The 23,871-nt window shown below is 40.9% G+C and overlaps 1 protein-coding gene across 1 annotated transcript in view; it reads left to right on the top strand.

Moving 5' to 3' along the window:
- The first annotated feature begins 16,749 nt into the window (after nt 1-16,749).
- IL31RA (interleukin 31 receptor A) overlaps nt 16,750-23,871 on the top strand; it is a 37,993-nt gene continuing 30,871 nt past the window's right edge. The window contains exons 1-2 of the mRNA XM_068424086.1: nt 16,750-16,840; nt 17,306-17,357. The gene's annotated coding sequence lies outside the window, so the exon portion shown is untranslated. The remainder of the gene's footprint in view (nt 16,841-17,305; nt 17,358-23,871) is intronic.

The raw sequence follows: 23,871 nt of genomic DNA on the forward strand, positions 1-23,871 counted from the left end.
TATGCTAAAGCTTTGAGCAATGTATATATACACTGTTATGATGAACCCCGTGATGATTATCACGTAATGTTGGAAGTCAAAACCAATTTTTTAGGAAACGTTTCAGCTGTTCAGTGTTAAAAGTTTCAGTAAGTGTTTGATGCTTGGTAGTATGCTGCCATAAAAAGATCAGCGTGGAAAAAGCGGAAAACAGTAGATCCCTTGAACTTACTACTTTATCTTACCATGCAAAATCTTGATAAGAGTCTTGTAAGAACCTAGTTTGGGAAAGAGCTTTATGTAAAAGGCTCATCTAAACTTAATGTTAGTTCCTTTTTGTAACAGCTCAGTTCTAAAATTTGAACCTAGTGATGAGATAATCTTCAGGATCTGTTAAACATCTTGTACACGGTTACTTAATAAAAGCTTGAGGAGTGCATGTTGATGGTTGCTTCTGCATCAGATGTACAAAAAAAGCCTATGTCATTGCAGTTTCATGAAGTGATATTGTTTTGACGTGCATGGAACATGTGCATCTCCATGTGGAATTAAAGGTCAGTGGCTACATCCACAACTTAGGTGAAATGCATGTTTTTACAGAACTGTCTTTAGAGAAGGATGGAGCCCTGTGTTGCTTCTAGTATAATGTTTTTGCCTTTGACAGACATAAGTACTCTTCTGTTATCTCTTGTGGGAAAGTTTTCTTTAAAACAAGCTTGGTGGCTCATACCCAAAAGAGTTTCCCAGACTTGTAGAAGCTATGGAGGGTAAGCAGCCATTAACAGTTCAAGGAGATTTCCTTAAAGTTGCTTTTTCTTTGAAAATTTTTTTTACCAGTGCAGTGTGCTGCAAAGATGCATATCATTGTGTCCCAAAGGAAAATGGCAAAGTAATTGTAATTGTAATTTGTAAAGTCTTGCACGATTGAACAAGCTTACAGGCTTCTCTGCTGTTCTCTGGTATTTAGCACACAATGCTGAGCACTATTGCTTGAGCAGTCTTCCCACTTAATACAGGGAAATAATACTTTTTAGCGCTGCTTACAAGACTGAAGTTTTAATGCCCAAGTTTGTTAGAATCAGAACTGACTTGGGCAATACTATGGAATCTCTTATTGTAGAAAAGTGTGCTGCCGTTCTTTTAAGATATTCATATGAAATTTAAGTATTTATCTACTTAAATACCTATTTACACAAATGATGTTACTTTTGTAGAATCTAGTTTTCCTGTTAAGTAATGTGCAAAAAAGGTAAAATAAGTTTTAATTGTGTACTTAGAAGTGAGCTGAAGGGATGGTATACCTAAATTGCAACTCGTAAGTAGTGGATGTATTTAAGCTTGAAGTCTGTTAATTCAGAGTACAGTAAATACCCTGGGCAGCATGACTTCTCTTCCTGAGAAGTCTCCTTGAGGATTTTTGTATCCATTCTGAATTTCAGGTGAGAAATTGAGGGTGCTTTCGGTTGTTGGCTGCAACAGATGCGACTGAACTGTAATTTTTGGAGGAAGCTGTACAGCTGATGAAGCCGTCAATTTCTCTGAAAAGAAACCAAATGAAATACAGTCATGGGCCAGTTGTAACCTAGAATAAACCTATGAAGGGGACCATGTTTAAAGGACCACTTTAAACACTTAGCCATGTTTAAAGGACCACTTAGATCACTGGGTGTTTTTTGCTTTCCTCCCATCTTAGGCCTTTTGGGTTGGGGAGTTCTGTAACTGTCTAAAGAGCTGTCTGGCCCTGTTGTTCTTAATCACTTGCACTGAAAGCTAGGTAAGAAAAAAAGCGTGCTGTTGAAGCTTAGAGGTGCTGTTACTGTAGTGCTCTGTCAAGTTTTGCTGCTGGGAGCTGTAAGTGCTCAAATTACTTAACATCTTTCTTTAGAAGAGCTGCCTGAAAAACTAAACATGGTAGAATTTAATCTTCTTTGGACGAGTTGAAGGTACAACTTGTCATACTGACTAAAAGCCGTAAGATGTGGTGGTGGAAGTTAAAGCTGCAGTGGTCTCAGGCTTGCATTTTATTTGTAGCTTGGAAAGTAATGAGTAGCTTTTTAGTACCTATTACAGTTTATCAAACATCTCAAATTACTGCCACAAGAATTAAGAGTGTTTTTATGCAGCATGTTTATCAGAACTCATGGGCTTTCCTTAACTTAAATATTTTGAGGAAAGAGTATTCATCTTTGTGTAATTGGGGGTGCATGGGAAGAGGGTTGATAATCGGTCTGGTTTTCTGGATAAACTTTTATCTAGTTAAAGGTAAAACCAAAAAGTGAGTATGTCTGCACACTTGTGGTATCTTTTCAACAGGTTTGACTGGTGATTTACTATTTCATTATTTGTGTTCGTTATAAATACTTCTTGCATCTTGTCTTTCCATGCAGGGAGTTGCTTGATTTATTTCCTCATGTTTCCAGGTATAAAGAGGTTGCACAGAACTTCTGCTTGAGCTTGCCTGCATGCAGTCCTAAGGTATAGTATATCTTTGTTTTGAAAGATAGTGACATTATGCACTGAACTACATTCTTTTTTTTTCTGCTTCAGCTAGGTGTAAATGTGTGCTGTAGGGTATCGAATTTATCAAAAATATTAACCAAAATAATTTATTTAAGACAAAAAAAGCAATAATCAGCTGCGTTTACCAATGTAATAATTGGTAGTGCTTTAAAGTCGTGTGTGCTGCATAAATCTGGAACCTGTGGTAAAGTCTCTCTGGAACGTTTGTTGGCGCAATGTTTTCAAACATTTGTGCTTGAAGTTCCCTTTTACAGTGGTCCATAAAAAAAACTTACAATGTAGTACTGTTCAACGTGCACCATATTACTCTGGGCAAGGCAGACATTTTTGCACTTCCTTTATGCGGAAATGTTTATTTCTTATCTGTGCATTCTGCAACTTCAGTCTTGTCGTGGTTTAACCCCAGCTGGTAACTAAGCCCCACACAGCTGCTCGCTCACTCCCCCACAGGGGCATGGGGGAGAGAATCAGAAGAGTAGAAGTGAGAAAACTTGTGAGTTAAGATGAAGACAGTTTAATGGGTAAAGCAAAAACTGCGCACACAAGCAAAGACAAACAAGGAATCCGTTCGCTGCTTCCCATCGGCAGGCAGGTGTTCAGCCATCTCCAGGAAAGCAGAGCTCCAGCACGCGTAACAGTTATTTGGGAAGAAAACACCATCACTCCGAACGTCCTGCCCCGCTTCCTCCTTCTTCCCCCAGCTTTATATGCTGAGCATGATGTCATATGGAATGGAGTATTATTTTGGTCAGTTGGGATCAGCTGTTCCAGCTGTGTACCCTCCCAGCTTCTTGTGCACACCCAGCCTGCTGCTGGTGGGGTGGTGTGAGAAGCTGCAGAGGCCTTGACTGTGTAAGCTCTGCTCAGCAGTAACTAAAACATCTCTGTTATCAAGTTTCCACCACAAATCCAAAACACAGCCCCATACCAGCTACTACAGAGAAAATTAACTCTGCGTTTGCCAAAATGAGCACATCTGTTTTTCTGCATGTTTAGAACTGCTCCTTTCCTAAGGGAATAAAAATGGCCATTTCTTTCATTTAAATAGTTTCTGAAGGTGGTAGGAGTTGCCACAAGCAAATGTTTTCATAGTTATTTTTTTTTCCTATACATCATAAAAAAAACTGAACAAAAAGCCAACAAAACCTGTCCCTAGAATGGTAATGAGGTAATTTTAAGAGGAAAATAATTCAAATGTACTACTTTTATGAGAAGGTGAGAAATGGAAGAACCAAGTCTGGTGTCAGGTAATTTTGTGTGATCGTAAGTATAGAATGCCCATTGAAAAATGAATGAGGCAGAATTAGGATTGAGGAAAATGGAAAACTCAAGAATAGTATTTGCAGACAACTACAATTCCTTTTTCAATATTCAGTTTTGTTTAAGACTCTTTAAATGCAGATTTAATCCACAGGAAAATATTTCAGTCTTACCTGGAGGAAAACACTGACGAGGGAAGTTGGGGTGGGGACTGAACTACACTGTCAGCTGCCTCTGTTACTTTTATTCCTGCACTTAGGTAATTTTATATTTATATGGAGAACGTATTGGAAGTCTTACTGAGGAATACTGTGTTAATACCTTCACTCAAAAGAGTCCCGTTGTCCTCCAGGTTGCAGTCAGGATGAGTGTTCTTAAAAGGTTTCACTGAACTGATTGAAACCTGAAGAACAGCATGCCTGTAATTCCTTTTAGATGCTTCTACTGCCTACAGTTGTGCTAATCTTAGATTCTTGAATGTTTTTTCCTATCTTTTGTCTCCATGTTGATCTAAAAAATGTTGTTTGTATTGGAGCATAGCTCAAGATTAAGCTGGAAGTTCTTGACAAGCATGTGTTGCAAAACGCCATCAATCCTTCTTTGCTTCAACAATACTTGGAATGCTGCTTTTCTTACTTGTGTAGCATTGCAATAGTAACACACTTAATGCAGTGCTTGCACTTTTTTCCTCATCAGTTGAGTTTCTCATCAGAGTCTGAGAGGACTGCAGTCATGAGGGTGAAAAGAAAGGAAAGTCTGTAGAGGTGGCTTGTGGCAACTGTGTTTTGAGTGTGGATCCTGATCAGAACAGCACTTCTAGGAGTGCCAAAGAGCAAGAGAAGTTAAGGGTTTCTTTGTATAGATGAAAAATGAAGGATAAATAGAGAACCTTACACAAGTGCTAGCTTTAATAAACAGACTTTTTCCGAAACAAGCTCTGCCTCCATATCTGGCGTAAATACCAGTCCCTGTAGAGAGTCTCCTTTTTTTTTTTTTTTTTTTTAAAAAAAAAAAAAAGATTTGGAGCTGCTAAACAGTTGGGAGTAGGGAGGTTGGGTATTCTGTGAACCAGTGTGTGAGAATGAACATGTTCTGGGAGAGATGTCTGCTCTGATCCTGTAAAGCCAGTGAGGATGGTGTTTATGGCAGTTTTTTTGTTACTGGCCTGTCTGTGATTGTTGGTGTGATTATGCGGTTTTCTGAACACATGTCAGAATTCATCTAGCACTTGATTTTTCATTGCTTGTTTCTGGGATGCCCGAAATGATTCTTAAAATTGTTTGATGTATTTTAATGTATATAAAAAAGAAATAACAGTACAAAACAGATGACCCTACATACCAGGATCATCCTAGTGCATCCTATTGCATTGCTACAATAGGAACTCATGAGGTGTTTTTAATATCCTTTATTTTCTGGGACTCACACCAAATGATAAAAATGTGTGGTTTTGGGTTACATCTCTTTGATTTCCACCCCAGCTATGTTTGAGTCCTGTACTGATAAAAAGTCTTGATTTTTTTCTCTTCACAATTACCTGGGCTGTACTTTGATACAACACTCAAGTATGAACCTCATTGGTGTACAGCTGTTTTTGCAGACAGTACCACCCTTGTGTTACATGAATGTTCTGTCACTGCCCTGTAATTCAACTACATTCCCCTGAGTACTCGGTAATCTGGATGCAAGTTTACAAACAAAGTCAGTCAGGCATGGTGTCTTAAAAGTAAATGGGCATAATCTCTTTGGAAATAATGATCATGACTCAAAATATTCTGAGGCAGTTAAGCTCTTCCAGGTAAAAGTTACTGGTGTATGAGTATAGAGGAAGGCTAAGAAGTTGCACAAAGGACTGAATACTATGCAAGAGTAAAAGTGAAAGGGAAATGAAAAATGTTTTAATAACTTTCAGGCTTATAGCAGTTGGGCAAGATGACCTCCAGAGTTCCCTTACAACCACAACCATTCTGAGATCCTGATTCTGTGAGAACAAATCAAACCACCAGACAAAAACTCAAAGTTGAGAGGAAGCTGGGAGTTCTGGCACATCACGGGATGACTCTGAAGTGCTAGTTTCAAGCAGCTAGGAAAAAAATATCCTAGGATGCATCAGGATCAGGAGGAGGTAAAGGAGCACTTGCTTCTTGGGCTGGCAGGTAATAAATACCATGCTGAGGGGGACCAGCAGATGCATTCATGAACAAGGCTGCTGTCCAGAGTGACCTGAGCAGGCTGGAGGGAACAGTTTTGCACAGTTCAGCTTGGACAAATACAAAGCTCTAGTAGCATTTAAAATGATAACCTTAGAGAGTCTTGAGTGCCTTTGTTACTGGGATCATAATGCACCAGCACCACCTGGTGCAGAACACCATCCTTGGAAGTCTTCCAGACCAGACAGGATGAAGCCCTGAGCCACATGCTCCAGTCTCCTCACTGATACTTTGAGCAAGAGGTTGGACTGGGGAACTCCTATGAACCCTACTATTCCTGGTAGCAATAGGAGTGAAGAAGACAGGGGAGAGTCTCTGTGGAATTCAGGGTGAGATTGTAGTCATCAGTCTTCAAGATGAATTGAAATAGTAGTGCATCCACAAACAATTTCTTGGGTGGTCAGAGAAACAGAGCAGACAACAGTAGTCCAGAGAAGTGTAGCTGGGAATTTTTTTCCAAGTTAAAGTGAGATTTGATTTTTATGGGACATATATAAAACAACATTGATAGCAAGTGTTCTGATTTTGATACTAATGGGATGCCAGTTTGAGTACAAATGATGTCCAACTCTTGTCACTAAAGGAAAAGGTAAATTAGCCTTTAATCTGCAGCTACTCATGGGTTGTGGACTAGTTCTATGGGTAAGTAGCATCTGAGAAAAGCAGGCATTCTGATAGTATGTTTAAATTTACTGATTAAGGGCTGCATCTCCACTCAAAAATTAAGGGCATAGGAATTGAAGGATTGTAAACGAGTTGAGACTCAAGAGAAAGATACAATAGTATATCCCCAAAATTATTTAATACCAGATTGATTTAAGTCCTTCATAATGTTTTGGCAGTTAGGAAAGCAGACTGTAGTGAAGACTTTTTAAATAGCCTGTTCTGAAAATGTCTTTTCAATTGTCAGTAATATTTGTTGGAATCTGCATTCTGCAAATTAGCTTAAAAATAGCAGAGAATGGATCTGTCTCTCTGTATTGATCTCAGCTGGGGCAGGGACTAGAAAGTGAACTCACGGGACATTGTCAGCTGGCTTTACGCAAAATCTACATTCCTCTTTGATTTATGACAAACTGTAAAAGTTTAATGCTAGGTCGTAAAAAGTGGGGTTTTTTCTGTGTTAGTTCAGTAATTTGAGTGCGCTGTTTAGCAGCTCCAGGGAATTCCCAGGTGATGCAAGAGTGGGATACTGTGACATCTGTCACAGCTTTGTCCTCAGTAACACCATATATGGATGGGTCTTGGTCAGGTGTGGATGTCTGTACATGGTCCTGTACATTAGGAATTGTCAACAATTAATATACTGTTTAGTTCTGTCATTGCAGATTTTACTTCCTGTGACTATTACTGTGTGTGTTTAGTTTCAGTCTTTGGCAATGACATTTCTTATAAACCCTCTGTTATTTGAGATTTTTATGGTATGATGGTTTCCATTTCTTAACTGCAGTAGCCAGTAAGCAACAGTAGAAGAAATCATATGCCTATGGATGTGGACCAAGGATGTAGGATTCTTACATTAAGTGCATTCTCTTCAAATTTGTCTGATCTTTGTATTTTTTCTAATTAACTTAAGGAAAATGTTGAAATCAACTAGGACAGTAGTCCTAGCTGAGTTCAGTAGTGCTTGAAATATAAATATTAAATATTTTTCATTTAATGCTGTTTATTTTCTTCCAAGTAACTGTATAGTAGTTTTTGGCACCTCTTGAGTGCAATGAGTTTGGCTATTTTATTTTTATTAAGCAGAAATGAAAATACTGTGTTGAGGAAGGATACTTAGAGGAACTACTTTGTGTTCAAGATTAGGGAATCAGCTCTTTGTTCAGAGTTGACTGGGCAAATTACTTGGGAGCCAAACACTACTGAAAATACCTGTTTTCCTCTTTATGCTTCTAAATAGTTGTAGAAATCTGACTCATTGTCAGCCTGATCTCCATATATAAATGAAGAATAATGTTTTCTTCAGAACTCACCATAAATGTGCCTGTTGTCTGCTGGTATTGTCTTGAGAAAACTATGGACAGTGTCTGTAGTTAACTGATTTTAGTGTACTAGCTTGTCATACTACTGCAGTGTAGTACTATCAAGCAGGATTTCCTTCCACTGTTGTCTTTCCCCTCCTTTTTTAACTAAGTAAGCTAAAATAGGTTTCAATATCTAGTCCTTGCTAAATAGCTCCAAACGTTAAAGAATGCTATGTTTTGCTCTTCGTCCACTATTTAAAGTGAAATATGGACATAGTCACAGGAGATGGGATGGTTGCTTACGAAGTTGGGTTTTTTTTCCTGGAAAGATGCATGAGGTTTGAACTGAAAGAAGCTGACTCAATTTTGGCCTTTTGGTGCACTTCCTTTTACAACTAGTGGCAGGGAGGTGAAAGCAGACAGGTAACTTACCAATAATTCTTTGTCCTGATAAACTCAAAAAATCCAAACAATCAACTCTTTCCCCTCTACTCCCCGCACTTCAAAATGCTGTTTTTCTCCCTTTAAGACCGTTATCATGTATCAGTTGAAACTGTGAAGCTACCCCTGCAGCTCTATTCCATGGGCTTACCATTCTAAACATGCCTGTTATATAATAAACTAAATTATATTAAAGGAAAGACATTTTTCCTTAAGAGGTTCTGTATTTTGAGTTCATATGCAGCATACTCAAGTGTACAAAGTAAAAGGTATCATTCTTCACTGGAATGACCAAATTGCTGAGCATGCACTGTGAGCTTTTTTGTAGCAGTTGGTCTGCTGAAACTTTAGAGATCACTTCTAGAACTGGACACACTTGCTTTATTCACATTTGCTGTCTAGACTGGTGAATATGTAATACACCCTGACTGAAGCACTTTTTTGGGGGGGAATTTTCCTGTGCACAAAGACTGCAATTACAATATATACAACTTAAGAATAGAAAGCAGTGATTTATTGAAAAGTGTAGATAACCGGTAGCATGTTAGTCTTATCAAAATGTTGATATGCCCTTCAAAAGACATCCGATAAGTCATGAGGAAGAGCCTGACTTCAGACTACAGCAGCAAAAATGCCCAGTCTCACCAAGTAAAGACCTGTCCTTAGTCCCTGAGAGGTACAATTACAGGTATCCAGATAGGGAGGGAGGAGCTGAAATCATTCTATGAATCCTTTATGAGAATTTCAGAGACTTGGAAATAAGTAATTTGTATCAGAGACATTTCCTAAACTGTTTGTTCTGTGCCAGAAATGTGGTGACTTAGCAAGTACCTGCACACTCTCAGGTTGGTCATGCTTGCTTCTGTAACTCCATCTCTCTACGATAGGGATGTTTGTTTATTTTTAAAAAGAGCAGTTGTACTTCCATATTGTATTCTTCAGTCACCAAGATGTATCTCAGATTTGCAGGGTTAGTGATACAGTAGTGAAGTGGTTTACGTCTTAATGTTTTCCACTCTAAAAAGTTTCACAAAGCACTTCATAACAATGCCAGCCTACTTCAGAAGCAAGCCTTTTCATAGCTGCTGTAGTGGCTGGTCCCAAGCTGCCCAGCTGGAGACTGACAGTCTACAATCCCTCTGGTTTTTCTAGGTAGAACTCTCTGTGAACTAAAATGTCATCACTAGCAAATGGAGTTCATAGTGCTCACAATCAGCTGTTAATGACAACAGATGCTAAATTCAACATGTGTCTGGGGCTGCCAAACAAGATAGCAGTACCTTGTTACTGCTCTGGCTGAGATGCCAGAGTTCTTGCTGAAGTTCTTGATGGGCTGTTGCTTGATTGTACCAGCTTATCCTTAACTTTCTTTCTGGGTGCTGGTCCTTCAGTATGAGGGGTCATAGGTGAACCTCCCATGAGTTTTTCTGTACAGACAAGGTGGTTTCAGGATTGGCAGCGAAGCTTCATGTCTGAAGTGCCCTCACTTTTATCACCATACGTCATCCAGTTGATTTGAGAGGCAGCAGAAAGTAGAATATAGACACATGTGGTGTGTTGGCCCAGGCTAACAGCCAAACAACTGCCCAGCTGCTCACTTAGTCCCTGCTGCTCCAGTAGGTGAGAATAAGGAGGAACAGGAAGAAGAAAGCTTGTCAAGATGAAGATCGTTTGCTTACCAATTACCATTGCAGGCTAAATGGACTTGACTTGGGGGTAATTAGCTTTATTGCCAATTAATATACGTATCTGTGATTACTGATTCAGATATTGGGAACCAAAAAGATAAGCATTGAAAGAGCGAAAACACCTCTTGCCCCCTTTTTCAACCTCTACTTTACTCCAGGGACTTCTCTTCCCTGCCCTGTTACTGCCACAAGTTACTCTCTTTAGAGCGGCAGCGAGGGTTGTGGGGAGGATTGGGAGGTGTGTTGTGGTCAGTATGTAGGGGTTTCACTCTGCTCAGTCCTCCCACCTTTCCTTTGCTGTGGCCCAGGCCCTCCACAGGCTGCAGGGACTATCTGCTGCAGTGTGGGTCCTCCATGGGCTGCAGGAAGCACCTATTATGCTATGGAGCTCCTCCTCCTCTGGCCCTGGTGGTCTTTGCTGCTTCTTGCTCCTTTTTCTTCCTTTTCCCTCTGCCTGTCTGCCATTTTTGCCCTTTCTTAAATACATTTTCCCTGAGGCACCACCAGCTCTGCTGAGGGGCTCAGCTGTGCCCTGCAGTGGGCCTGCTGGGCTGGGTGGAACAGGCTGCATCTGGCACTGCGCAGCCCACGCCTCTCCTCGCCCCTGCAGCCCCCCGATACCCGAAGCCTGCCACAGCAGAGCACACCAGCCTGGGATGGCATGTGGTGGGGCAGGAGCTGTGTTTTTTTAAGAAAGCTGAGCAGTAATGGCCCCGCTGTGTTTTGACAGCAGGGAGCTTTGCTTAGCAGTGATTGAAGAGTTTGCAAATCTGATAATTAACACAATTTGCCTTTGAAGAGCCTATTTTGGCTCTTAGAAGTTGTGTATATGTTACCTGCCTGGTGGTGTGCTTTGTACCCTTTAATTCAGAGAAATGCAGTGCTGTTGGGCATGTTGCCTTTGAAAGATGCCGGCTCCAGAAATAATGTGTAAATCTTTTTCCAAAGCTGAATGTGGTGTGTGTGGGAAGGGAGGAATATCTGTACGATAAGACATTCTCAGCTACGTAGGCTTTTTCTTTTTTTTGGTCTTTGTTAAAATGTACTTTTGTGAGAAACCAGCTTTCAGTGCAGGTGGTTGTTATAAACTACTGCAACTCTCCCCACGTAGAGGTTCTCTGTCAGGAGGAACTCACGCTGGTCATGATCGTCATTGGGAGTCTCTGCTCACTGGGGTCTTGGGAGGGAAAATTAGAGGAAATGGCATCTGGTAGTTCTGCTATTAAAGCCACATGGGATTTTCAGTAATTCCCTTTGTTTGTAGAAATGGGTTTGATTGTGTTTCCCTGCCTTTGTAATTGTAGTAAAAGGTTTGGGAAGCTTGAATTACCATAGGATGAAAAAATTTAAAGCATTTCTGTAGTAAACCTCCAAAGGCAGCACTCTGGGGATAAAGTGTCCCTTCTTTGCCAGCATTTTAAGATTGCAATTGCAGCTGATGTTATGGTGTTGCAATACTGTGAAGGAAGATGTGACGGGAAGGAAGTATTGCATAGTTCTCTATTCTGAAATGGATAACGGCTTTGTGGCCTTCTTAGGAAAACACCTGATTCTTTTCTTGAGGAATAAATCCTCTCTAGAACAGTGATTAAGGAGATTCACAAATAATTACACTTAACCTTTAAAACCTTTTTGTGTATATTAAATGTGGGTAGTTGCTCACTGCACAGCGTAGCAGTTGGCACATTTCTTACCCCTTCTGTTAGGTTTGGACAGTTTGTAGGTCTGCCTCTAAAACTAAGTCAAAGTGATGCAGTTGTTGCATGTTATTGTTGCTTATTCAGTGATAAGGTAGTCATAAGCTTGGCCAATGTATTGCATTGAAACTAAGGCTATAGTCATAAATCAGTAATTTAAGAGCATGGCTTTGAGAGTGCTGCTGCTTTGCAATTTTTGTTATCCTAAAGTGAAATTTAAGGACATAGTTAATTTTTCACCCCTGAAATGTAGCCTTGCATGGAGGTTGAGGTAAAGGAGGGACTGGAGCAGTGCCAGCTTTTATTGGCTTGCATTGCTGTGGAATTATATCTTTTATAAACTGACAACAAAGCATCTTCATATGCAGAAGAATGTTCTATCCGGCTGCTAACAGGGAAAAAACCATTCTTACAATGATAGTTTCCATTATATAGTATAGCTATACAACTATGTATTTGGTGATCTTGTAAAGTAGTCAGAATGTGGCTCAGTTTGCAATGTAACTTTAAAACCATGCTGATCATCTCCTATGATATTAATTGGCTAGATCTGAAGCCATAGCAATTTTGTGTTGCTGTGCAAGGAAGCTGTAGGTTCTGAAGCAGTTAGAATTTACAAATATGATTACAAATTATTAATTTTATTTGCTGTTTTGTCTATCAGGAAAGCTTTTTTTCAAAGATGTGCTGCTGGCCTTTCAGTAGTTAGAAATACAAGATAACATTTAAGAACTATGTTTCTATACAAATAATTAAAATAGTTAAATAAAAATGAAATATGAAGTTACAGATTGCTTTTATATTAATCCTTTTTTTTTAGCTACAAAACCTGCCCCCCAAAAATGTGGCATGGCTACCTTTGAACTTCTATAAAAATAAATTTAATTCTCAGTTAATCAGGTGGTCTTTTGCAGGCTGTATTAACATTAGCATTGAAGTTGACTTGAAAATTAAACAAAAAAGACTCAGTATAAGAGTCTTTGGTTTATAAGCCAAAGATGTAATGTTTTTCTGCTTCCTTTTGCAATTACATTATGATTACGAGTTTATTGGAAAATAAAGTTATGGCTTTGGTATTTGAATTAGTCAATACTTTGCGTCAAGTGTGGGGAAAGTGCCTGGTTTTGAAGAGAATGGCTCATCAAGATCTGACTCAAGCCTTTGCAGGATAGCAAAAGAAAGAAGTATTACTATAAGGACTGGGGAACCTGTGTGGCTTGGCTAGCTATAGGCAGTGTGGGAATAGATGGAAAGGGCAGAATTAAGAGGAGAGTTAGGTTTGATCTTGCTTTGGCTAGGCATTTGTGAGGCAAGGTAGCAAATTTATCAGAGTAGCTCAGGCAATGTTACCTTCTTAACATGTCACTGCTACGTGCACCTTGACTTCTTCCTTGCCAACAGCAATGAGCAACGGCTTTTCAGGATGCTGGTGAAATGGTTAATGTGGACACAGCCAGTTTGCTTCTCCTGGTCATTACTATCTTGCCCATTCATATAGATCTCCCTGATTCACACAGTTCTGCCTTCAGTTCACTGATGATTGGACTGGCAAGGATGTTTGGCTTAGAACTGCTTTCAGTACATAACTTTCAAATTATTTAAAATTATCAGAAATGACTGAAAAAGTGAGATGTAAATAGAAGTTTCTTACCTTTTTTTTTTTTCCTTCCTTGAATGAGAATCTGGCCAAGTTGTCCCTTAGACTTTGAAATGCTTTGTTTCTTTTCTTGTGCAACTCTGGCACTCGGGTATCTTTGATTTTACAAGTTTTGCATCCCAATTGGATGGATGAAAAGAAGATGGACATTCAGCTTAAAATGTGGCAGTTTTTAAGTGCTTCTTGAAATTACAGTTCCAAATGCTTGAGGGTTTCCTCTGTGTGTGGATGGTTTTTAGAGGATGTTACCATCTCATGTTTTAGTAGGTGGGGTGTGTGTGTGTCCCTCTTAAGTTATCACTGGGTCTTCAACTATTTCATGTTAAAACCAACTTTGTCACTTCTTGAAGTAAAATTCTGTCGTGCTTTCCATGAAACCTGCTTTCATCAAGACTGTGTGATTAAATGCTGCAAGATCAATTTTCAGACTGGCCAGTGAAATTGCACCTCATTTGTCCACTTCACACAGTTCTCTGTTCTGTGCCAAAGCGTTAATTTATACAGACTCACTGTAATTATACAGTGATTAGCAACTTTATAAGATGTGGTCATACATAATACAGAAGATAAATGTTTTTCAAAACTGAGCTACTGTAACATAACAAATCAATGCGAGATGAGGGTCAGATTTTTAGCAGTCGTTTTGCAGTGTCCTGTCTCATCCTGCCAACAGGGACAGTGCAAATGCCTCCCTTCAAGAAGGGGTGGCATCTGGGATCAGCCAGTCCCTGGAGCAGCCATGCCTGCATCACCAGCCAAAAGAACACTAGTAGAGAGGAGTGGGCAATGAAACCAGTGAGTCTTCCTTTTGAAGGCACTTTCTTCCCCTGTGTTTCAGGAATAGCAACTTCACTTTCCTCCCACCCTCAGGACAGGGAGTTAGTCCTTTTAGAGCGTTCATGTGCAAACTGGATAAAAGCATCTGTAAGTGTGGATATGAGAACACATTTTTGGCATGATTTCTATTACACTTTAAAGGTTTCTTGTCTTCTGTGGCAAATCACTTTTGGTAAATCACATCACCTTTATTTGTAAGATGTTTTTCCCTTTACTATTAAATCATTACAAATGGTGGTAGCTGGAACAGTTACTGCTACTTTCATTAAGTGCCCTCTACATCCTGGAATCTCCTAAGTGCTACAGCCCAGTCCACACCAAAACATTTAAGATTATGGGAGCTTTGATTTAAGCATGTAAGTAGTCCTGAGGCAGTCAGAAGGATGACTCAAGGTTTTTGAAAGTTAAGCACTTGCTTAACTATTTTGTTAGGTCTGATGCAACTTTTCATCACTTTGGAAGATTGAGCAGCCATCTTTCAGTAAGTCAATAAAAACAATTGATTAATCTGTCAGCACAGGCAACTCTTTGACCAAGTCCAGAATACAAGTCCAAATAATTTAACAAAAAAAGTAAGGGTCTAGTCATGCTCTTTCATGCTCAGTAAAGAAAAAAAAATCTGGTATGTCAAGGGGAGTTTAGGTTACAGTTTGGGTCTCTTTCTGTTGAATCACGTTTCTGTTTTATGTGACACCTAGTAGTAAAATAAGTGGAAGTTTTCAAAAATACTGGTATACATGCTAATGTGTTACAGTACTTCTAAGTAGCAGAGGGAATTTAGAAACATCAAAGCAGTTGACAGTGCAGCCTTATACTGAGGTCATGGATGATGTGGAGATGGCAACATCATTCAAAAAATAAAAAGAATCAGCAGGTGACCTGGCTGAATCTGATGATTAGCTAAAGAGGGTGAAGGCTAATGAGTACTCTGAAAGCTGGAGTGGGTGCTGAGCTTGTGTGTTCAAATGACTTCTGTGAGAGAGAGAGGCATGCAAAAACATGAGCTGGGCAAGTCAGGGCAGTAGGAAAGAGTCAATGAAGTGGGCATCAGCACACCAATAGCTTGGGCTGAGACACAGGACTTGTGCTTCAGGGATTTTGCTCTCACTGGCCTGCTCATTGACAGGGATCAGCAGGGAGACAGTTGGTTTGGGTAGTTGTGGTAGACAAAAAAAATAAAGAGCTTAAATTGTGAATGTTGACAGATAATTACTGCAAGTAATTTTGTTGCATGTGCAGGGTGAGGGTCTGAAATGGAACTTTTGAACTCTCGAGTACAAACCTGCTGCTTGCTAGCTACGGCTGTGTGAGCTGCTAGTGACTTCTTGTGACACCTGAACTGAACAAAAGGGGCATTTCCTGAATCCTCCCATTAATGAATAGGCATCAACCAGTGAGTAGGCTGATCATGCTTTGTGCTTTCACGTGTAGACTGTCACAGGGGAAAGCCACGAGCTTGGGGAGTGGAAAGAAGGTGAACATCCTACAGGGACAAAGATCTAGGAAGTGGTAAGAGATCCTGGAGATGGGAGAGATGCATGGAGACAAAAGCCTGGGGACCTTGGCTGGTAAAGCTTGGGGCTGGTAAAGCTTGGGGCTGGTAATGGTGAGCAGCTCTGGAGCAGGGAGCCAGCACAACCTTCCCAGACCAATGGCCGTCTCCCTGATGGGAAGGGCTGGTGGCCCTGAGGGAGTGGGTGAGATAACCGATGAGGGTGACAGTTCAGATATCACTGGTTTTCAAATAAACCTCTGTATCCAGATCTACAGCTTGTTTTGCCTGCGACACTAGAGTAGGATAAACACGTTTATTGTTCATTGTGGCTCTCTTCCTGAATTGGGGCCAAGACATCCGGATGACATCTGTATTGATTAAGATATGAAAATGCAATATGTGTTCTTGGAGAGTATCTGCTTAGAAAGGAGTGTCAGTGCACAGTAAAAGGCGTGTTACTGGGGAATTGGGATTTCCGTTTAGTAACTCCATAATATCTATCTTAATTGCAATATTCCTTCTAATTCTCATTCCTTTTATTCCATTTTATGTTGCTGAGGGCTGCAGTTCTCTTCTAAGCCATTAATTGTAGCACATTTATTAGCTTTGAAAGGGATATTAACGTCACTTGTTTCTCTCACGGTGCTGATGCCCTGCATAATGCACAAGGTAGGTATGTGTGAGCGCTCCTCGGTGATGGCTGTTACCTAACACGCCTGTTTCGCTGTGCATGTGTATGCAATGTAAAGACGTGGCTGAATTGACTCATCTGTGTCAAAATGTTTCTGGGTACATCATTATACAGCCGCCTGCTTAACGCCCTGTGGAGGTGCTGTGCCGTTTGTGCCAGTGCACCCTGAACGCGGACAGTCCCGGGAGCTGCAGGGCTGGGGACAGCAAGGCTGGGTCAGCACCCGCGTTCCCCCCGCCGCCGCCCCCGGCCCCGCCCGGCACGTGGGGTCACCGCGGCGGGCGGGCTGTGCGAGGGGCGGGCGGGAGGCGGCCCCGCCGCTGCCGCGCTTCAGGCCCCCGCGGGCACGGCGGGAGGCGGCGGTGAAAGGCGGCGAGAGGGGTCCGGCGGCGGCGGTGGTGAGGGAGTGGGAGGCAGCGGCTGAGGGGTCCGGCTGCGGGGAGGGGGCGGGAGGCAGCGCTGAGGGGTCGGGCGGCGCGGCGGGCTCGGGGGAAGGGGTGGGGGGGCGCCTTGGAGGCTTCTCCCCTCGGTCACGCGCGGGTCCCGGCGGCGGTGGCTCAGCGGGACGGGTGGGGCCGTGCTCCCCCCGCCCCACCGGCACCTCTCGGGGGCTGCCGCCGCCGGCAGCCGGGGGAGGCAGGTATCCGCCCTCCGCAGACGCCGCGGCGGCATCTCCGTCCCCCGGGCAGCGTTTCCCGCGGGCGGCGGGGCTCGGCTCCGGTGCGGAGGCAGCGGGTGTCGGGGGGAGTCTGTCACGGGCCCCCGTGAGTCCTGGCGCCGGGGGCGGTGGTTTCTGCCTTTCAGAATCACAGGAAACGTGTGCTGACCCTGGTAACTTCCTATTTTCTCACATCCCTTCGCAGTCGCGGGGAGGCAGAGGTCCCTGTTAAGCGAAACGCACGTTCTGCAGCTGCGGTAAGTGAAAAGGTTTTTTTTAGCAGAGGTCCCTTTGCTCATTTTTGTTAATAAGAAGCGTGGGAAAGTGTGAAATTCTTCCGCGGAGTGTTACTCGATTGGATCTTTACCAGCGGTGATGCGTGCTTGCATTCACATCTCTGCAGACGTTCATCCCAGACTTGAGGCAATGCCTGCTTCTGTGTCTCTCCGGGCCAAGCAACCCCTTTCAGTTTCTTTCTTTCAAGCCCATGAGGCAGTAAGAATTGAAACTTCCTATTTAGCTGATTGCATTTGCCTCTTTTTGGGAAGAATATGATACAGATGCTTGGCGGTGGATTGCTTTGTGTGTGCAACTGTAAGAGTTAGTTCTCAAAATGCTTGCAACATATGCAGTCATCAAAGGCAGTAAAAGCTCTTTCGTAAGTGCTGGCTGCTTAAATTGCTTGTATTCACTCAAATTTTCTCACAGTGGCGTATCAAATGTAAGTACACTGGCCCCATGCTGCTTCTGCGTTTACACAGTTTCTGCCTCCTGGGAAAAAATAATTGTGTATTGTGTTTGTGTACATATCCGTCATGAGCATCACCTACACACACTCATGCTTAAGTTGGAGAAGCTGCACTGAACTTCTTGTCTGTAATGGACTGTGTGACTGTTGTCTTTTGAAGATGATTCTATAAAATAGTTGAAATCCAACTTCTAGCCTCTATCTGTGAATTAAGGCACTGGGCAAGAGAATGTTTTTATGCTTGAAGAAAGCTTCATTTATTGGGCGAAAGAGCGGAATGGTCAGTTTAGATTTTTCTGTCAGATAGAAGCTAATCAGTAACAAAACAGATTTCAAAAGGGATAAAAACGGAGAAAAAAAAGCTTTACGTTTATATTATAGTGGTTGCACTACTAAACGCTAAAGATCTTGATTTTTCTAGAATGATTATTATTACTTAAGTCTGGTAACGTTTTTGCATTATTTGGAGCTTATAGGGAACTTTTAAATTAAAAAATGCCATACTGGGAGATCTCAAAACGTATCTGTTTTTAGTAGGTCCCATGGAACCAGGTTTCACATTACTGTTCCATATTTCAGCTAGCAGTTTTTTTGACTAAGATACAAAACTATTGTTAGTGAAGTTTACAGTATAGGTAATAAACAAGAAAACCCCAAGACATACAACCTTTACAAGATGATCTGAAATGGCAGGGTGATGTTGCAATTGTCTTATGCAGGTCAACACTAAGGTAAATATATTTGGGATCAAAGAATTCAGAGGACGCTCAACAGGACAAAAAAACTCTTGGAAAGCAGTAACATAAAGACTGTTTTAAATGACTGTGTCCTCTGTTGGGGTTCTGCTTAGATGTACAGTAATAGGAATAGCAGGTACGTGTCTGATGGTGATCTTATGTTCCTGTAGCAAGGTATGTGAGGTGTTCAGCATCCAGCAGTGAAAGGTGGCAAGGAATCGGTGAAGGTTAGCTGTGCAGAGGCTTCTCTGTCATGTTATGCATTCACTGCATTAATGCAATGGAGACTGTAGCTCACTTCTGTAAATCCAGCTCTGACTATGCAGATATTGTGTCCGCACTTCAGGAAGGGTGTGAATACTCGAGAACCTTCAAAAGAGAATATAAAAAAATAACCAAGGGAAATGGAAAACAAATCTTTTAAAGAGGACTTAATGTATACTTTTTGATTAAATCTTTTTTTTCGGAATGGTGTATTATGTGTACAGGTAAACTGCGGGGTCATGAAAGTATGAAAGTGAGGTTTTGCGCTCATTTTGGTCTCTTTCCTTTGGGTGTCTGGGGGAGCACAGGATCACCTGCATTGTTCTCTGTGTTCCTGTAACACTTGCAGCACTGCAGTAGGACTGGGATTATAATTATATCCTGTGTTTTGGCGCTGTAGTGGATTCCCTGAACAGTTCAGGAAAAGTTTGTATTTGCTTTCTTGTGAAACACAGTTTGCTAACATTATTTACGTGGATGTGTGTTTTACTGTGGAACATCTGAAATTGGTCTTAGTTTAAGAGGCAAGGCTGGACAAGGTGAACTAATGCTCTGAAGTAGTATAGAAAATCGTCCTTCTGATTTTCTGACAGTTATGTATTCTGTACAAACTTCGTGTTAAAACCACTCAAATCTGGCAACTGTAAGAGATTTGGATCTGGCCACCCTCTCTCTGTGAGAGTTCTATGTTTCTTTAAAGCTCAATGCATGGATCCTCCTGCCATGGCCATCCGTTTTTCTCACCTAGTTGCTTACTGTGGCAGAGGCATCTTGTTCTCCACCTGTGTTTGGGTGACTGTCCTCAAGGAAGGGACACAAAGGCAACCATCCTATCTAATAATGTCTTACTGACTGAAAATGTCTGACACAAAATCATCTCTCAAAATAGACTCTTGTAGCCAAAATAGACTTTAAGGTCCCTCAAATGCTGAGCCTCAGAAGAAAGCTCCAGGACGAGACCTGTACATGAAGCCTGCTTAAGCCTTGCCTCGGCTGGTTTTTCTTTCTCAGTGAAAAAAGAAGGAAGAATGACTGTGCCCCTATGAGAGCTGCAGTTCTCTCTGACAGTATCACCAACGTTCAGTTCTAGTGATATTGGTGGCCTGCCCTTTCTTCTAGTGAGCATTATCAAATCGAATGTAATCATATAGTTAAAACTGAAGAAATGACCAATATGTAAAAATAAAGAAATTAAATCTTGTTTTGTGTTTGTAGCTTTAAGCTTTTTCCCTAAAAATCAAGTTTTTGTTATGAGGTCTAATATATTAATTAGCTAACAAATATACATTTTGCAGCTTTTTTATCTCACTGAGCATTTTATACCTTAAGATATATTTTGAGGCTTATTTGTTATGCTTGTTCAGGGAATAATGAATTATATTCTATTTGCTAGATATGGATTAATTATTTTTCTGTATTAGTATTAAGCTGCATTTAGGTAAAAATTGAAATTTAAATACAGTGTACAGCATTTTATATTAAAATATTAATATTCAATATGCTGTTAAATATTGTTCTATAACAAAAGAAAGAGTTTATCAAAACACATTTTGCGTCTGTGACTCAAGGGTATAATAAACAAAACAACTGTTATCAGCAGTTGTTAACTGAACTGACCTTTCCTGGTCACGATGTCCTTCAGGATTTTAGAACAAAAGTATCTTATCCTTTTGTGCCTATTTTTTGTATTTAGAGACTGAAAGAGGAAAATAGCTTTCCTGCTTTTTCAGTTTCCAGTTGATTTGCAGTTTTAAAATTAACAAGTTGTTGAACTTGATGAATACAGCCTTTGTTTCTATTTTTTTTCTGCCCCCTATGGCATTTCTAGAACAAGTTTCTGCGGTCAAAAGTTGTCACAGCGTTTCAAGGGGCTCTGCTCCATGCTGCTCCTTCAGATGTGTCTGTAAGATTAGTGATTTCTGTTTTCTCAATAAATATGTATTGTTTGAATTTATTTAAGTGATTTTAGTAGATTATGATAGCATTATGTTTTAAGGCAGGCTGTCATAATTTCAAATTTATATAGGTTTGGTTTTCAAAAGAAAATGTGCCTAAGTCCTGTTTAAATCAAGTTCTACTTGAATGTTAAAATATTAAATCTTATTCATCCTGGTCTGAGGTTCAACTGACTTTTTTTAGCTCAGTTAAGCACTGTGGGTTATGAAACCAGTGTGCTCAGGATCTTTCACTACAGTGTCTGTCATTTTTCCCATGGATGAGCTTGTCAGTGCAAGATTTGTAGAGATTAGAGAGTTGGGAAAAGCCGCTAGCTGTGCCTCACATATACTGCTTCCTCCAGTATATTTAGATGTCATTCTCTTCTCTGACCTATGTAGAGAAACCTCTGTTTTCCTCTTCTGATGGTCACAGCAACTCGCCCTTGACGGAATCGTGACCAATCCTGGAAGATGATGCTTCTACACCTTGTTATCTAGGAAGGAGACTTAAGTTTGTATTCGGATCGTTTGCCTGAAATGTCCTCTTTCCCTCTAGGATTTGTGTAAACACTGATGGATTTAAATCTTGGAGTTCTGGAAACTGATGGTTATGGCTTTTCCAGTTGTATCTGTGCATAACATCACAGTTGGATAGCCGAATGGGGCCAGGCTCCTGGCATTCGGCATTGGCTGATCTGGTATAGGGCAAGGTCTGTTGCTCCATATGGTAGCTGGTGTGGCAGAGCTGTAGCAATTGCTACTAAAGACTAAATAAAAGACAGCAATGGCTATTCAGCTTCTTTCCTCTTTCATAGTTGTTGGAAGAGTATCAGACTTAGTAGGAAAGGATGCCCTGTCAGGGTCCAGCGAAGAGGTTAGAAATTCTTGCAGACTGAAATGGTTGAGGGCCCCAGGAACAAGGAGGATGTTGTAAATACCTTAGACATTCGACTAACCTAGTTATATAAATAAACAAAGGGGAGCCTTTTTTTAATTTAGGTGGGTATATCTCACTTCAGACAACTGGGCCTTGAAAAGATAGTTTCTAATTAGGATGGCTGTATTTCACTTCAGACAACTTGGCCTTGGGAAAACAGAGGCACAGAAACCTAAAGATAAGGGAGTTGCAACAGCTGCCTTGAAGGACACAGCCTACGTGACCTACGTGATCCCTGGACTAAGTTTGCGCAGAAGCAGGGGTCAGTTAGCGAACACAGCGAGGAAGACTATAAGCCTTCATCTGAAGACCCCTGACGACCACCAGAGAAAACGACTGCGCATGCGGAACGGACATTTACATATATTAATGAGTTCCAGGAAATCTCATGACTATGCAAATGAGTTATTGGGAATCTTATGACTATGTATAACTTTATGGTATATAATCTCTGAAAATCTGCAAAATCGGCGGAGCACTCATGGTGGATAATCCCCAGTGCTGCCCAGCGCTGCAATAAAGAATGCCTGCTTAATAACACACTCTGGTGTTACTGAGTTTTCTTTCGGACTCCTTACCCAGCCGCACCTAGCTTCCCACTTCGGTGAGGAAAGTTAGAAAGCAAGGGGGTTTGGAGATCTCCGATTTTTGTGCTTATGTTTTATATAGGCTAAAGGCATACTGCCTTTCCATTTATAGACACACCATGTTCTTTATTCATGGTGTAACAGCCACACTGCATGCAGAAGTATGTGTTTGTGTAGTTAAAAGCAATCTTGGAATTGGATCTGAATGGAAAAAGTTTTCCTGTCCAAAAAAGGAGGAAAGGGTGATTAAGAAATAATCCTAAATAGAATACGGGGAAAAGTTACTTTGGGTAGTTTTTTTCCTCTGCCTTCTTTAAATTTTTAAGACGTAGCTCTTCCTAACAACTTAAATTTCAAAATGAAAATGGAAAACCAGAGGTTTTGATATTGAGAAAGTCTTGTTTCTTGAACTATGTTACAAAATTTTTTATTTATTTAATGAGACCTTCATTGAGATTACCCCTTCCTGCAAGAAATCTGGCTTTGGTGAATCATTTTTTTTAAATACTTGAAGAAGACAGTTCTGTTCATGCTATTTGTTTAGTCATCAGAGTTTAGCTTTTATAGGTATCTTCAAGGGAACACTTCTGAATTTATGATGCGACTTTCACTCAGGAATGTTCTTTCATCACTTTTACACGTGCGATCTCTTACGTAAACAGCCAAAAAGCTATTTAGTCACATATCAGTATAGTATCAGCCACGTAAGACGTGAGCAGGGTTCTAACCTGCTGAGTCACTACCCTCGTCTCTGACATGTAGTAACTAGCAGCTGGCATGTCAAATAACTGGCTGCTAATTAGTATTGGAGAAAGTGGAAGGAGATGCAACATAGCGTCAGGACTGAACCAAATTGACAGCCCATGAAAGTCTCTTCTCTATTTCACCAGCTCGGATGCCTGTCAAATCACGTAGCAAGTTGCTTGCCTTTGCTAATGTAGCACAAATACTTTTTTGCTTGGTTTTCTACTATTTTAGCAAGTGGAAGTGACTTACAGTGTGATGAGCACTAGAAGAGGGGGGAAGGGTGTCTATGGGTACAGGATGAGGAGTGCTCACTGGGTGTGGATGGGATCTTTGGCTGTTTAAGCTTTCTGTTGGGCATGTGGAACTAGTGTTTTTCAAAGGCTTGTAGCTTGGCATCACGGCCAGATTTGCCATGCCTGATCTTTTAGCACTGTGCTCCACTGTGGGGGAATATGCAGTGGTATGTGGTATTTTTGGCATAAACATAACTCAAAAATGCTTTTATGATTTCCCAATGCTTTTGAGTTCCAATTCCTTGCTAAAAAAGTGTGGGATTGCTGGAGCTAGTCAAAGGAACATGATAAAAAAAAAGTTTTCCTTATTCTTGGAAATAGCTGAGCTATTTTGGGTGAAAAGTAGCCTCTTCTGTCTCATATCCCCTCAAAAATAGTGAACCAGCATATGTACAATATCAGCAGAAACTGTTAGAGCTTTGCCAAGTAATAAGCAAAGAAAGCCAGTGGGAAGTGTTTGATAAACTTAATAGGCTTTTCTCTTTTTTTTCTTTTTTGCATAGCAGATTGTTCTTCATCTC

The sequence above is a fragment of the Nyctibius grandis genome, chromosome Z (genome assembly GCF_013368605.1).
Source record: "Nyctibius grandis isolate bNycGra1 chromosome Z, bNycGra1.pri, whole genome shotgun sequence".
Lineage (NCBI taxonomy): Eukaryota > Metazoa > Chordata > Aves > Nyctibiiformes > Nyctibiidae > Nyctibius > Nyctibius grandis.